Raw genomic sequence first — 17,111 nt, 5'->3', positions numbered from 1 at the left:
AGACTCTTATGGCTACCCTTCCCTTAGTGTTCTCAGCTAAGAATTTTGCCTTAGGGCAGCTTGGTTGCTTGGTGGATAGAGAGCCAGGCTTGGACACAGAAGACCTTGGGTTCAAATCTGACCTTGGATACTTCCCAGCTGTGTAACCCTGGGGAAGTCACTTAACCCCATTTGTTTAAGCTCCTATCTCTCTACTGCCTTGGAACCAATGTAGTATTGATTCTAAGATACAAGGTAATGATTAAAAAAGAAAAGAACTTTGCGCAAAATTTAATTTAAAACATTGAGGTCATTTGTTAGAAACTCTCTTTTTGCCTCATCATTACCATCCAGATGCCTTTTGCCATTCTCCCCTCCTTCAAACCTATGTCACATGTAGAGAGGCTCCTTCTCCTTGATAAAGCAAAACCCTTTATTATTCCCAATCTCTTATTTACCTGCTGTTTCTTCCTGTATACCGTTTGCTTCCCAATTGCCTAAAAATATGTGCATGTTTCCCTCATCTTCAAAAATATTTAATTTGATCTCTCTAGGTATCCATGACACCTCCATCCCACTTCTCCTACTTGTTTAACCATTCTTTCTCACTATCCTTTGCTGTTTCTTTGTCCAGGTTATTGCTGTTATTAGTAGGTGTCCTCCAGATCTCTTTCCCTATGCCTTCTTTTCTTCTTTTTCTATTCTATTTCCTTAAGTGATACCATCAGTTTCTTTGGATTAAATTAATTTCTCTATGCAAATGATTCTCAGATTAGATTATCTAGCTGTAATCTTTTTTTAACATACAGGCTCACATCTCCAACTGCCTTTTGGACATCTTGACCTAAATGTCCTAGGGACATCTTTAAGCCAAAATGTTCAAAATTGAAGTTGTTATCTTTTCCATCAACCTTTGCCCCTATACTGAACTTTTTTTTCTTTTGAGGACCTCACAGACACCCACGTGTCATTCTTGATTTCTCTTATTCCTATATCTGTTGCCCAAGTCCTGTCACTTTTACTTTTATAACACCTCCAATACATGCTCTCCTCTCCTCTGACATTACCACCACCCTGGTACAAGCCGTGATCCCCTATCACCTGGATTATTATAATAATGTAATATTATAATAGATTAGTCTTGGGTCACAAGTGTCTCCCCAACTGAGCTTGTCCTTCACTTGGTTGTCAAAGTGATTTTCCTAACATATAGGACCAACCATGTTAGAACACTTTCATAAAATCCAGTGGCTCTCTATCATCTTCAAGATCAAATATAAAATCTTCTGTTGGGATTCAAAGATCTTCATATTCCAGCCCTCTCTTGCTTTTTACAGTATTATTAGAGTTCACTCACTCCTACACACATTCTGTAATTCAGTGACAATGACTACCTTTATGTTACTTGAGCAAAATATTCTATTTCATGACTTAATATATTTTTACCATCTGTTCCTCATACCTGGAATTCTCTTTCTCCTCTCTGCCTCCTAACTTTCTTGGATTCTATCAAGTTCCTACTAAAATCCTACCTTCTATTAGAAGCCTTTCCTGATCCCCCTTAATTCAAGGATCATCCCTTTATTATTTTCAACTTATTATGCATTATCTTGTTTGTACATAGTAATTGGCATGCTGCCTCTCATTAGATTGTGAGCTCCTTAAGAACAGAGACTGTTTTTCATCCTTGGTATCTCCATGACCTAGCACCATATCGATTAAGCATATGTTTAAGAAACATTTGCTGATTTTTGCTTGTTTTAGAATGTCCCTGAAACCATTAAAAGGTTTGTGTGAATGGAAATTCAGATTCTCCAGAGAATGGGATTGAATATATAGCCTGTGTATATACTCTATGATTTTTGATGTGCCTATTAGCACATCAGTTAGAACATCCATGACTCCTTATAGCCTCCATCCTCAACACTGTGATGCTGGAAGTCATAAGCCATTGATGCTGACTGTACTGCACTAGTACTAACTTCATGCATGATTATTATAGGGTTTTAGATGATGAGGGGTCTGAGCATCTGATTCTTTCTCCATTGTTTACTGCTTTACTACTCCATTTCCTGCTTCCCTAATTCCAGAGATTCAGAGTTTCTTTACCCTTTGATGAAAACTCTATTTCCCTTGTACCTCTTCATGAATTCATCTAACCCACTTTTGTCCCTTTCCTTCCTTGTTGCTTTCTGCAACTCTATTTTTATTATTAACAAACTGCCCCTTTCTTCTTAGATTTTATCATCTCATATTCTTTCTTTCTGTTGTTGCTCATGGCAACTTGGATCTCTCTAGAAGACCAGTACTGGTTCCCTGGACCCTGCCTCCAATGCAAGTAGCTCCTTCTCTCATGCCTATTATTGTCTAGAAGAATGAATCAGCATATTATTAATTTATGACATTGCTCTATTCTCTCTCTTCTCATTTTGAGTTTATTCCATTTGGGTATAAAACACTGAAGTCAGATAGTACAATGGCAAAAGCAATGGACTTGGAATCAGGAAGACCTCAGTTCAAACCCTGCCTCTGATATTTGTTAGCTGTGTGGCACTGGGCAAGTCATTAACCTTCTCTTAGCTTCAGTTTCCTCAACAGCAAAATAGGGATAATAATAGCATCTACCCACAAAATTGTTGAGATTCAAATGAGATAGTATGTGTAAAGTATGATGCAAATGTTAGCTATTATTTTTAATCTTGTTGCCATAATCTGCTGTATGTACTTTTCTTTATTTGAAAGTTTTCTTCAATTCTACCTTAACAACCAGTTCGCCATTATTGGTTAGCCTCACATCCAGGATAACAATTTTCCTCACTGCTTCCTCCATATTTTGCAAAATTAAACTATAATTAAGGAAAATCAATAATTTATAATAATAGATACTCTGATTTTAGTGTAACTCAGGTGGACACTAGGATGTTCTGAGTCTTCTATCCTTATTATGTAATACTTCCATGCCAAATTTGTGATCTGTTTCCTAAATTCACCATCTATTCCCTGGCAACTTGGGCTTCAGATTGGTGAGTACCTTTTTTTATCTTGATCTAGACCCATACTATTTCCTGGTCATTTTTCTCCCATGCCATCATATGCCTGCCCTTCTTTTTTATCTTCCCCCTTCTTTCCAACAGTCTGAGAATAATAATCAATTCAATATTACCATTCTTAGGAAGGTTATGTCAGTAATCATATGCCAATTATCACTATCCTTCTGACTTCCAAGACCAAAATGCTCCTCCCTAGCCACCCATTCCTTGCCTGTATTATTTTATTGTACTAGAATGGAAGCTTCTTGGAGGCAAGATTGCCTTTCTTAACACTTAAGCACATAGTAAGAGCTTAAAATTATTTTTATTCATTTATTTTATGGTCTCTTTTTATAATAGATGCAATGGTTTCTATCATAATACTGCTTTTGGCTTTGCTTCCATAGCTTTGTAGTCAAATTTTCTCAATCATACCTTATTATAGATTTCCTTATATGAGCATATCATCTATACACATATATATGGTATAACACAGCACATAATGAACAGACCTCAAAGTGAGGAAGACCCGAATTAAAATCTTAACTCTGTTACATATCGATCAAGTAACCCTGGAAAAGTCACTTAACCTTTCACTGTTCTAGGCTGTATAGATTAGAAAGGAAGTGCTGATTTCCATTGATGCAGAGAATTTTCCTATTAAGAGTGCCTTTAAGAATGAACTCATACAATGCAGAGTTGTATACTACAATGTAATATATACTACATTTATGTAATATAAAATACAATTATACAAGTGTATACTGCTGTTCCCTTTTAATAAAAAAAAAACAGAACATACTCTTTTGGTCACCATATTCTAATTTTGAATTGCATAATGTGATGTCTCAGTGATAGCAATGAGGTCATATTTAACTTTTTGTATTAATATTTATTTTAGTAGACTTTAAAATCACGTTTTCCCAATCACATTTAGATAACTTTTAATACTTGTTTTTAGACATTTTAAGATCCATATTCTCTCCCTTCCTCTTCTCCCCTCCCCAAGATACAGGTACTATGATGTAGGTTATACATGTACTATCATGCAATTCATACTTCCATGTGCATCATATTAGGAAAGGAGATATAACACTTATACAAGAAAAGAAAAAAATTGCGACGGAAATAAAGTTTGAAATGGTGTGCTTCAATCTGCATTCAGACTCCATCAGATTCTTCTATGTGGCATGGGGTAGCCTTTTTCCTCATGGATATATTGGAGTTGTCTTGGATCCTTGCATTGATCATCATATAGTAGACTTAAAAAAATACCCACACATTACTGTATACTACTGTTTCTCTAGTTTTTTTTTTCTATTTCCCTGTTCCTGTTTGTATGCTGCTGAGGGCTACTTTATTCTTTTTGTCATTCTTTCCCATTTTTTCTTACAATATGATACTGCTTGATTTTTTGCCTGACTGATTTTATCCATAATTATTTTTATGCCCAAATCCCAAGTCAACCTAAAAGCAAACAAGTATACAGCTCTGTAGTGAAAATGTATATTTCCATTGATAGAATTTAAAAAGTGTGTATGTGTATATGTGTGACGGGGTTGAATGGATTCCTCCAAGAGATGGAGGAAGAGTCCAGTATTAAATAGTGTTTCAAGATAAAGAGGAGTGTCTTTTTAGGATTGGGTAATGAGGGAAATTTCTACCCAGCACAAGAAATATGCTGTCAATCTTTTGGAATATACTAGGATGCAACCTCAATAAAATAGAGGAAAATGTGGACACCATTGAAGGCATGCTGACCTTTTGAGTCTAAAACATTGCAAAGTCATCACCATTCCATAATCTTGATGTTCTGATGCAATTATAAACATCACAAAACCCAATAGAAACTTGTTTACCCTTAAAATTTCTCCTCCTCTCTCCTTTGCCTTCTTCCTCCCTCCCTCCCTCCCTCCCTCCCTCCCTCCCTCCCTCCCTCCCTCCCTTCCTTCCTTCCTTCCTTCCTTCCTTCCTTCCTTCCTTCCTTCCTTCCTTCCTTCCTTCCTTCCTTCCTTCCTTCCTTCCTTCCTTCCTTCCTTCCTTCCTTCCTTCCTTCCTTCCTTCCTTCCTTCCTTCCTTCCTTCCTTCCTTCCTTCCTTCCTTCCTTCCTTCCTTCCTTCCTTCCTTCCTTCCTTCCTTCCTTCCTTCCTTCCTTCCTTCCTTCAAAATAAAAATCAATAAGATTTTAACCCAATGATTCAATAACGTCCCAGTGATTACCATGGGTTCTGAATGACCAAGAGAGCAGACACATGATCAGTTTTACAGGCAAATATATTAGTCAACAAACCAGACCAATGTAAAATGCATTCAGTTTCCTCTATGGTTTTGGCCTCAAATTTTATGTAATTTTTTGAGTTGGAATTTCTATTAATAGGTTTGAATTTGTGTTTTATTTACCAAACCATGTAAGACTACATGCCTTGGAAAGGGACAAGAAGATTTAGCTCTGGAGATGAGTGCTGCAGGTCAATGTAGGATGTGAGTAAAATATTCCCTCACATTTTATACTACTGTAGCTATCACCTGGTGCTATCACCAGATTAGTAAAAGAAGTTAACGACCATCAAAGTTTGGGTGAACCTAACTGTTCTTGGACTAGAAAAGTCACACTCCACAGTTTGAAATTTAAATCACAAGAATTAAATAGCCAGTCATTGACATGACTGTTTTCAGAAGCAATACTGAACATGCATAATGGTCAGAACTGGCAAAAGATGTAAGTATCAACAGTGTACTAGCTTCTGTACCACAAGGAGTTCACATAATAATGTTTTGACTGAAATGTTTGGTAGGGTGGGATGCAGTCAATGAGTCTGGGTTATTGGGCTGAAAATGAGTCTGTGTTAGTGCCAGCCTATAAGAAAATTAATGGTGTGGAATGCTATTTGGTAGATCAGGGATAAACACACATATACACATATGGAACATATTATGTGGGATGATTAAATCAGGACAAGGAATAAACATATGCAAAAATAAGTACAAATTCTTAATTTTCTTTATGACAGCATGGTAAGATTATTTTTCTCTCTTTAACAGAGAAGTAATTATTGGCTTTTTAATTAATACTATCTAGATATTATTTTATTCTCTTATATTTTGTTGTACTGTTATGTATAATTATGAACTTTTAAAGTGTTAACTGCATTTGATTTCTCCTAGGCACGAGTTCTAATCTACTAGATATAGGTTGAATATCGTATTCAATATTCCTTTGTCTTCAGTAGTTTTAGTGATGTCAGAGTCTTTATGAAGCCATTTGGAGTTTTCTTGGCAAAGATACTGGAATCATTTGCAATTTCCTTCTTCAGTTCATTTTATAGATGAGGAAACTAAGGTGACTTGTCTGTGGTCACAGGTAGTAAGTGTCTAATGTCAGATTTGGACTCAGGAACATGAGTTTTGCTGATTTCAGATCCAGCACTCTATCCACTGTGTCCTCTATATGCCCTAATATTCCTTTATACTTGATCCAAATTCTTTTACACATGATAGTTTGCTAAAGTCTTTGAGATACTAGTCATCACTTGTACAGTTGGTGTCATACATCTGTATTTTTTCATCTAAAAATATTCACTGTTTAAAATGGGCACCTTAAAGGATGTCAATTTTATTGTATAAGAATAAGACAGGCTCAACAGTCACATAATTCCCTCCAAATCTTTATACTGTTGGAAAATTGCCATTGGTTTTGCATTTGTTTCTATACTTTACAGTATAGTAATTGCTTTTTTAATGTGGGTTTCCCCATATTCTCTCTTTTGATTACATTTCCAATTACCATCGTCACTAAACCCTGTTAGTTTTTCCTTTATAGTATCTTTCAGATTTTCCTCAAAGCTTCATTACCTTATATCTCAATTGCTATAAGTGGAAGCACCATGATATAGTGAAAAGGTATTGATTTAAACTCAGATCTTTAATCCTCACATTTAAGTTCTCAATGATCTGAGCTTTTTAAAATTTAATTAAATTTCTAAATTTTTAATCCAAATTTTACAAAACCAAACAAAAAAAACATTTCCATATTTCAAGAAAAGAATGTAGTGCACAAATAAAATCACAAATCTTCCATATGTTTAGCTTACTTTTCTTCCTATCTACATAAAAAAAATCCCATCCACAAGTGTCCTAGCCTTTCCCCACTCTCCCATATCACAAAAGATATCCTTAGGGAAACCAATGTGTACATAAGTATTTCATGTTTTGCCTTTCTGTTCACTTTCTGGAGGTAACATTAACCATTTATTCTTCCAGCATTTACTTCTGTGACTGCATATAATGGTTTCCTGGTTCTACTCATTTCAGTGTTCTTTATCTCATATAGTTCTCCAACTTTTAAAAAAAAATCAGTCTGCTCATAGTTTCTTATGGTGCAGTAGTATTCCATCACAATCATATACCACAACTTGTTCAGCCATTCCCCAACTGATTTCCCCTTAATGCTCAGTTCTTTGCCACAAGAAATAGAGCTGCTATAAACATTTTGGAATATGTGAGTTCCTTTCATCTTTCTTTGATCTCTTTGGGAAACAGAATCAGCAATATTGCTAGGTCCAAGGGTATACACAGTTTTGTAAATCTCTAGCTATAATTCCGAATTGCTCTCCAAAACGGTTGGATCAATTCACAGATCCACCAGTAGTGCATTAGTGTCTTCCCATATCCCCTCTCCAGGTAATCTTGCCTTTTTGTCATTTTAGCCAGACTGATGGATGTGAGGGGATATCTAAAAGTTGTTTTGGGTTGTATCTTCTCTAATCAGTGATGATCTGAGTTTAAACCCCACCTGTGACACTTACTACCTGGGTGACTTTGGGCAAGTTACTTAACTTCCATGGGCTTCTGTTTAGGGTTATGTTCCATTAGGTTCCTTCCAGCTCCAGATGTATAATCCTATGATTGCGTGTTTCCCTGTCTTCAGACTATTCTTTCCTCACTCTGATCCACTCTTTATTATTTATAATATATTTGTAAATATGACTTGTAATCTTATTCTTCCAAAGCACTGCTTCTGCTGGGCAGCTAGGTGGCTCAGTAGATAGAGCACTGGGTTTTGAATCAGGAAAACTCATTTTCATGAGTTTAAATTAAGCCTATAATAGAGCTGTGTAATCTTGGGCAAGTCACTTAATCCTATTTTGCTTCAATTTCTTCAACTGTAAAATGAGCTAGAGAAGGAAATGACAAACTACTCCAGTAGTTTTGTCAAGAAAACTCCAAATGGGGCCAAGAAGAGTCAGACACAACTAAAATGACTGACCAACCAAAAAACACTGCTTTTTGTCATATCACTTCTAAAGGAATTAAAATAGTTCCTATTTTCTATTAGGCCAAATTCCAACACTTCAACCTGTCATTCATTTAATCAATTTTACCTATGTAATTTTATTATACATTTCTGCTTCTTCTCTGTATCACTCCAATTTTAGTATATGTGCTGCTGAAGCAAGCACATCACACATTGCTTCTTAACATAAACCCACTGCTCTAGTTAAGCCTATCTTTGGCTCACTACCCTGCCTGACCAACATGATCTTTTTTCATTCCATAGACTCATTCAAATACTAGTTCCTACCTAAATCACTTCTTTTCTTCTTTACAGTTAACCCATGCCTATGGTTTTTTCCAAAGCCTATCTTAGTTGTCTTGGTTTATGAAAATAACCATGATTAATCAATTCTATAGTATTTATTTTTTATACATCGTTGTAGCATTGCCTGTCTGACAAGAGTACATATTCATATATTACTTTACATCATTCTCTCACCGTTTCACAAACACAAATAAATATATATATGAAGAACAAGATGTATGTGTGTATACATATTTGCTGTGTATTTTGAATGTTTCTTCTGTATCTTCTAAATTCTTCATACATCTTGTCCTTCAACTAGACAGTACTAGAAGGAAGGGATTGTGTCTTCTTTTGTATCCCCCACAGTGCCTAATACAAACTTCAGAAAATAGGAAATACTCAACAAATGCTTATTGGCCATATTTCTCAAAGGCAAGGATGGTAATTATTATTTCTTTTGTGTCATTTCATCCCTCGTATCCTTCACCTCTGACCCATCCTACTTGTCCCTGAACCCTAGAGAAATGGAGAATTTTAAGACACAAAAGGAAACATTCAAAATATACAGCAGAACATATGCATTTTAAATTAGATTTTGTGTTGTTAATTTTGACAAAAGCAGCTCCATGAGGGTGTTGCCACAGTTTCATTGTTAAACCTCTTACACAGAAGCATAACTTGAAATTTCTGCACCAGGGGCAATGTGGAGGAGCAAGGTACAAGGGAAAGATGAGTCTTTTCCTGAGCTACAGACATTGAAGGGTGGAGATCTTCATTCACACTGCTGAAGGATGCTACTGGGGAGCCTAAGAAGAGAATAAGCTCTGGGCCAAGCTCCCCTTTCTGGTGCTGTCACTTTCTCCCAGACTATTATATTTTTTAAAAACCATAGAACTGTCGACTTTAATCAGCAAGTTTTAGGGGGTGGGAATATTTTCCCAATTTTTTAGAAGAGGACTATGAACCGAGGCTGTTTGACAAGTAATTGCTGCTAGTAATGATGATGAAAATTGCACTGAAACACAAATCCTCTTCAATTTCACTGTTTTAGTTTCCTTTCAGACCAGGAGCAAGGTTCCTCTTGCTTCACGATTGTAATGGCTAATTATCGCGGTTGGAGTGAAGTCACCAAATGTGAGCTACTGAGCGTCTTTAACATTAAGAGGAGCTACAGTGGGCTGGGGGTGGAGAGCAGAACAAAAGCGGAGCTAGGAACGCTTGCTTGGTGGGCTGCTAGTGCGGTTGCCACAGCTACCGGTGCTACGGAGCTCTGTTTATCACTGTTCTTGTGCGCTAAGACCCTTTCGGGGTGACAGGGGGTTCATTACAAAGATGGACGTTATAATTAGGTTGCCTTTCGTTTGAACTACCTGGGCTTAAATAGAACTCCTCTTTGTTTGAACCGGGGCATTAGATTTCAGCATGGAATGAGGAGCCGGCTTTATGTAGGTAGCACTCATGCAGGACCAGAGATCTCACTATGAAGGATTACAAAATGGTAATCTCTCTCTGGGCATCTTCACCATTCATAAATCTTCAGCAGGTGTTAGGGCTGTGAGGCTGTGAAGCTGAGTCTGTCACTGAGAGGACACAAGGGACATTAGTGAGAGGGACAATATGTACCTGTTTTAAGACAATTAAGAGAAAAGCATGCCAGCACAATAACCACGAGAAATTAAATATATATATGGATAATATCTTAGTTTTTAGTTCATTTTAGTGATCTCTGAGCATTCCCTATAAAATTCAATGTTATATAAGAATGGGGTAATAGTCAGTCCCCAAACTAGCAAAATTTTCTCTTTTCAGAGACACAAGGGATGGCGGTTGGCACATGCCAACTCTCTGTTTAAGACAAGTCATGTCTGGGTTTCTATTGCATCTGCTTTTTTACTTCCTGGTGTCTTCTTGAGTTTTCTGCAATACTGGTCAGGGACATAACTAGTAATTCTAGCTGAGCAGGGTGTTGGTAGAAAATGGAGAGAGAGAACCCTGAAAATCCTTAGTACTTCTAATACCCAAGTGTCACTGGATGTGTGTGTGTGTGTGTGTGTGTGAGAGAGAGAGAGAGAGAGAGAGAGAGAGAGAGAGAGAGAGAGAGAGAGAGAGAGAGAGAGAGAGAGAGAAGAGAGAGAGAGAGAGAGAGGTGTTGTTTCTTAATGCAGAATATTGCCCAAATGACCGATATATAATATTACTTTCTTTGTGGAGATGTAAAGATTGACCAAGTAACTTGGGCACAAGAATAACTATGCCCTTTTTTGTAGACTTACCTTCACCCTTGTCAGACCTCCTGTCCAGGTTGGAGAATCATTTGCTGCTATTGGGAGAAGTGCTGATGCCAGAATCCTCCCTTCCTCCTCAATACACAGATAGGCTGTCACAAACACCACCACCTCTCTAATTAACCTCAAGAGTCAGGAAAGTCTCCATACCTGCTATTAGAGCAATGGCAGATTTGTTTCTAGAGATTAGATTGGAACTCTGAATAAATTGCCCTATAAAATGCAATACACAAGGTGTCTAGCTTCTACATAGTGCTATGTGTGCAGTGCTATTAACCTAAAAATTATTCAAAAGGTAGTGTGGAGTAATATTTAAAATTATGACACTACAGTTAGGAAGACCTAGATTTGAATCCCACTTCTGATGCTTTTAAGTTATATGATCATAGGTGAGACACTCAACTGTTTCCAACTTCAGGTTTTTCAGTTACATAATGAAAATATTAATGCTACAGGATTGATGTGAAGATTCAATAAGCTTATACATGTATAACCTCTATTTCAAAAAACCTTTTTTTCAGATGTTATAGAAACTATTAGTGCCTCTTTAAGAGTATAAAAATTTAATGGAATGCTGGGAAAAATAGTTTCCTCTGGCTGTTTTAAAGTGATATTTAAGAAACATTTATGAATGTTTTTCTCCCTACAGAGTCAGGGAGAAGGAACTTAAAAAAGAAACAAAACAAACAAATGAAAAAATAATTTATCTATGAGGATCTATCAGCAATCTGGAAGAGAGAAGAATGAGAGGGAGAAGGTATGTAAAATATTTTCTTGTAAATATTTTATGTGGTATGTTATAAATTAAACTTATAAAGGAAATTATATGAAGTTCATGAAAAATGGGCAAGTATAGTTCATTTTGGAAATATTTTACCTATGATTACTGGAGGACCAAAAAGAGACTTTTCTTCTTATTTCCTAAGAGATTGAATTTAATCCTCAACTTGAGGACCAATAGGAAGATGATTCTTTTTTAAAATTGAGCATGAATTTTTATTTATTTTTAAAAGTTTAATATTTTATTTCCCCAATTGCATGTAATAACAACATTTTACATACTTTTCCCTAAATTATAAATCTAAATTGTCTCTCTCCCTTCCTTCCCTCCTTACTCCCTGAGATGGTAAACAATTTGATTTGGATTATACCTGTATCATCCTGAAAAACATATTTCTTGGGGGCAGCTGGGTAGGTCAGTGGATTGAGAGCCAGGCCTAGAGATGGGAGGTCCTGGGTTCAAATCTGGCCTCAGACACTTCCCAGCTGTGTGACCCTGGGCAAGTCACTTAACCCCCTTTGCCTAGCCCTTACCACTCTTTTGCCTTGGAACCAATACACAGTATTGATTCTAAGACAGAAGGTAAGGGTTTAAAAAAAAGAAAGATATATTTCCTTATTAGTCACATTGTAAGAGAATTCTCACATAAAAATCCAAAAATAAAAACATAAATAAAGTGAAAAATAGTATGCTTTGATCTGCATTCAGACTCCATCAGTTCTTTTTCTGTAATTGAATAGCATTCTTTGTTATAAGTCTTTCAGATTTGTCTTGTATCATTGTATTGTTGAGAATAGCTGTCTTTCACAGTTCATTATCATATGATATTGCTGTTACTGTGAACATTTGTCTGATTCTGTTCACTTTACTCTGCATCAGTTCATGTAGGTCTTTCCAGGTTTTGCTGAGATCATCCTGCTCATAATTTCTTATAGCGCAGTAGTATTCCATCACAGTCATATACCACAATTTATTCAACCATTCCCTAACTGATGGGTATTCCTTCAATTCCCAATTCTTTGTCATCACAAAAAGAGCTGCCATAAACTTTTTTGTACCAATAGATAACCCTTTTTATCTCTTTGGTGTATAGACATAGTAGGGCAATTAGTGGATCAAGGGATCTGTTCAATTTTATAGTTCTTTGGGCATAGTTCCAAATTGCCTATCACTCTTATCCTTCCCTCCACTTGTTTAGCAGTTTTGTGCCTATTCAGATGAGTTAATTTACCTTACTTTACTTTTCTCTTTCCTCTTCTCTCAGAACAATCCTCTTTTTTACCTCCTTGATTTTTATTTTTTGGATATCAGGTCAATATGATTGACTTATTTACATACCCTTTGTCTATATATACTCCTTTTAACTGTTCTAGTAATGATAAAATTCTTTAGAGTTACAATGATCAGCTTCCCATATAGCAATGCAAATAGTTTGACTTCATTGTATCTCTTTAAGTTTTCTGTTTCCTGTTTGCCTTCTTATGCTTCTCTTGAGACCTGTGTTTAAACACCAAATTTTCTTTTCAGGTCTAGTCTTTTTACCAGGAAGGCTCAGAAATCCTCTATTTCATTAAATGACTATTCCACCCCCTCCCCCCCTTGTTAGGATATACTCAGTTTTGTTGTGTAGGTGATTCTTGGTTGTAAACCTACCTCTTTTGCCTTTTGGAATATCATTTTTCAAGCACTCTGATCATTTAAATTTGAAGCAGCTATGTCCTGTGCAACCCTTACTATAGCTCCATGATATTTGCATTGTTTCTTTCTGGATGCTTCCAGTATTTTCTCCTAGATCCGAGAGTTCTGGAAATTAACTATAATATTCCTGGGAATTTTCCTTTGGGGACCTCTTTGAGGAGGTGATTGGTGGATTCTTTCAATTTCCATTTTACTCTCTGTTTTGAGAGTATCAGGGTAGTTTTGCTTGGTATCGAGACTCTTTTTAAAATCACATCTTTCAGATAATCTAATAACAAATTATCTCATTTGGATCCATTTTTCAGGTGAGTTGTTTTTGAGATATGTTTCATATTTTATAATTTCCAATGAAATATTTCATATTTTCTTCTAGTTTTTCATTATTTTGAATTTGCTTTATTGTGTTTTGATGTTTCATGAAATCATTAACTGCCACTTGACCAATTATAATTTTTAAGGAATTTTTTTTCAGTGAGCTTTTCAACTTCCTTTTCCATCTGCCAATTCTAGTTTTTGAGGAATTATTTTCTTCATTGGATTTTTGTGCCACCTTTAGTATTTGGTCAATTTTTAAGGTGTTATTTTCTTCTCTTATTCCATCCCAGTTCCCATTTTTCCTTTAACTTTTTTATTTGATTTTTGAAATTCTTTTTGAAATTCTTCTAGAACCTGAGACCAATTCCCAATTCTCTTTGAAGTTTTGCAAGTAGTTGCTTTGATCTCATTGTCCCCTTCTTAGTTTTTGCCTTGTTCTACCTTGTTTACATAACCATTTTACATGGTTACATGTAGGGGTTTGTTTTTTTGGGGGTTCTTACTTTCCCAGTCTTTTTCTTGACTTTTACTTTTATCTTTAAGTATACCTCTGTACTCAGGTTAGAGGAGGCATCTCTTGAACTTCAGTATTTTCTTGCTGCTATCCTCAGATTTAATTCTGGATATCTGCATGTTTCAGTTCTTCCAAGGTGGTACAATGATCTGTGGATTGAGAGCTCTGGAATCTGGTACCCACTGTTGATTCAGTCTCCCTAAAGATCTGCTATTAGTTTTCAAGGCCAGGCAGACTGTCAGAGCTAAAGGTCTTACTGTGGGCTTGCACTACCAGTCTGAAGAATTAAAAAGAAGAATCACTTATAGGATAATGGAAAGGTTTATGGGAGTATGAGCAGGAAGCAACATATAATGAATTAGGTCTTAAAGGAGAAGAATCTTTAGGATAACTTTCAGGCTTGCATTCATGAGTGCGCTGAGGGGTTGTGCTGGGGACTGGAACTTTGATGGGTGGATGTGGGGGTGATATGCTATTGTCTTAAGCAGGGTCTTGTAGTTTCACTGATGTTCTAAGTCAGATTCAGAACCGGTAGCATTGGGGGATGGTGAGGTGTCATTATTAGACTGACCTGATACAGCCTTGCAAAGGGCTGTGTCCCCCTCTCATCTCAGTTAAAGAGACCTCTTCCTACTTTCTGAGTTGTCTTGTGCAGGAAAATTGTTAATGCTATTCCTTTGTTAGTTCTTCCACTCTAGTGTTAGTTTTGAAGCTTTATTTTAAGGATGATAGGAGAAGATTTTCAGAGAGATCTGAGGGCTCTTGCTTCCACTTGCCATCTTGGATCTGCCTTTAATATGGTTCTTAAGAAACTTTAGTCAGTATCTAGAATGAACTGAATGATATAAAATTGAGAACACAAGTGAGGGAGAAGAGTCATTTACCATTATGTTGAAGGTTTAGGGTGACTCTGACTATGAAATTCACATAACTAAGTTTAATAAATGTAGATATCCTTTCTATAATGTGACTTTTCTTAACTTGGTTTTGATATATCATGGGTCAACATAAGAAATTAAATAGGAATTTTTTGGAATTTTGTGAAACCATAGACAATACACAAAGGTCAGCAGATGACACAGAAAAAGTTTAAGAACTCGAAGATGCATAAAATATACATATAGTACTATATAAAATTGACATATTTTATCTTTTTCAATAATAAATATACATAATTTCTTTTGTTGAAAGTTAAGTAAAAAGTTATAATTTGTGAAAAGTATTCAAAAGCCAGCAGACAATATACAAAGGTCAGAAATATGGAGATATCTAAAAAGTTTAGTAACTCACAAATGCATAAAATGAATGTATTATTATGTATATCACCTACATAGTGTTTTAATTTTTAAAACACAATTAAAAGCTACACAATTTTTTCCTTAAAATTAAATTTGTGGTAAAAGAACTGTGAATCTATGCACTGGTTTGGGGATGCAAAGTGTGTTTATGGCAATTTTATGTGTATTTTCCAGATTGTAGGGGCACTGTGCCCCTAATCTCTGTGATGTGGAAAGGATACTTGTAATAATATTGCAATTATATATCCTTTTGCCTTATGATGCATTTCATTGTTAATAAATTTTCTATATTGTAATTTTGACATTTAATTAATTATCGAGAAAAATGGAGTAATTACTAATGGGAAATGAGTTTTATCTAGTTTAATAATTAACATTCAATAAACGAGGGTGGGGGAACAAATTAATTAATACTAAAGAGATATGTTTCTTAATGAGACCTAAATTATCCAAACATACCTCTAGATCATTCTGATCTTGGAAGAACGAAAACAAATAAGAACACAAGTTAAATAAAAGGCTGAGGAAATGATATACAAGATGAGGTGTGGCAGATCTCCCAAATGCTCTGTTTAATATGGGGATACCTTATCTCTATACATTTATCTGTAACATGTGTGATATGCTATATAAATGTTAATTTTTAAATTTAAATTGTCAATTCGATATAAGAATTCACTGTTGTATATTTTTGCTACAAAGATACGCATTGAATTTTATCCTTGCTTGTTTAACCTGTTTAACTCTTATCCATGTTCACCTATATTATCACCATAACAGATCAGCCCAAATATTGGGACTTTCCTTTCTTCCTACTGAAATTTTGAGTGTATCATTGGGCCACATGACTATCTATTGATCATCTCTCACACTTTCTATCTCACCAATCTGATCTTCATTTTCAGTCATACATTTCTTTGGAGTCATCTTTTATTCTAGTTCTTCTTTAAGTTCTAAATTGGTATATGTTGCTTCCTGTTCAAACCTACCATGCATCTCTCCATTACTCTCCTGAGTGATTTTCCTTTTTGATTTTTTAGAATCTCATTTTTGACTTTTGAAGGTGGCCTGGAATGCAAACAATTAACTTAGGAGACATTTAAAAAGTCCACAACCTGTAGGTAGGTAAGAAATGCCTGTATTTTATTATTGTTGGGATTTATACATGAAGATGACCTAATCTAAAGTGGGCAGAATTTGAAAGATTCTTTAAGCCAAATTGAGTATATTATTGTCCTATTTTCAATAGTCAGAGCCATAACCAGTTGTAAATTTTATTTTAGCTTCATTAGTTAAATATTGACAATGTTAAAATATTGGGAGGAAATGTAGTATAGTTTATAGACTACACAGGCCTCAAAGAAAGGAAGACCTATCTTCTAATCATGATCATGTGACTCCAGGCAAGTCTTTTAACCTATTAGTATAGTAGACAAGGGGATCTAGGTAGCACACTGGATAGAGTATAGGACTTGAAGTCAGGAAGATCTATGTTCCAATTTGACCTCAGTCCCTTATACGCTATGTGACTCTGAGAAATCACCTAAACCCCCATTTGTCTCATTCTTTATTTGTAAAAAAAGGAGACACTAGGGAAGAAAATGGCAAACCACTCCAGTAAGTTTGCTTCA

General features: G+C 35.6%; 1 long non-coding RNA gene across 2 annotated transcripts in view; it reads left to right on the top strand.

The window, feature by feature from the left end:
- LOC103106666 (uncharacterized) overlaps window positions 1-17,111 on the top strand; it is a 126,106-nt gene that overhangs the window by 105,628 nt on the left and 3,367 nt on the right. Inside the window, exons 1-3 of one of the 2 annotated variants that reach the window (XR_467493.3) lie at window positions 9,734-10,087; window positions 11,524-11,631; window positions 16,521-16,601. This is a non-coding gene — a long non-coding RNA (uncharacterized LOC103106666). Of the gene's footprint in view, window positions 1-9,733; window positions 10,088-11,523; window positions 11,632-16,520; window positions 16,602-17,111 lie in introns of those variants that run through there. The other variant, XR_467494.3, reaches the window with a different exon arrangement.

Source organism: Monodelphis domestica, chromosome 4 (assembly GCF_027887165.1).
Source record: "Monodelphis domestica isolate mMonDom1 chromosome 4, mMonDom1.pri, whole genome shotgun sequence".
Lineage (NCBI taxonomy): Eukaryota > Metazoa > Chordata > Mammalia > Didelphimorphia > Didelphidae > Monodelphis > Monodelphis domestica.
The sequence above is the reverse complement of the archived record's forward strand: the minus strand, read 5'-3'. Positions and strand labels throughout refer to the sequence as shown.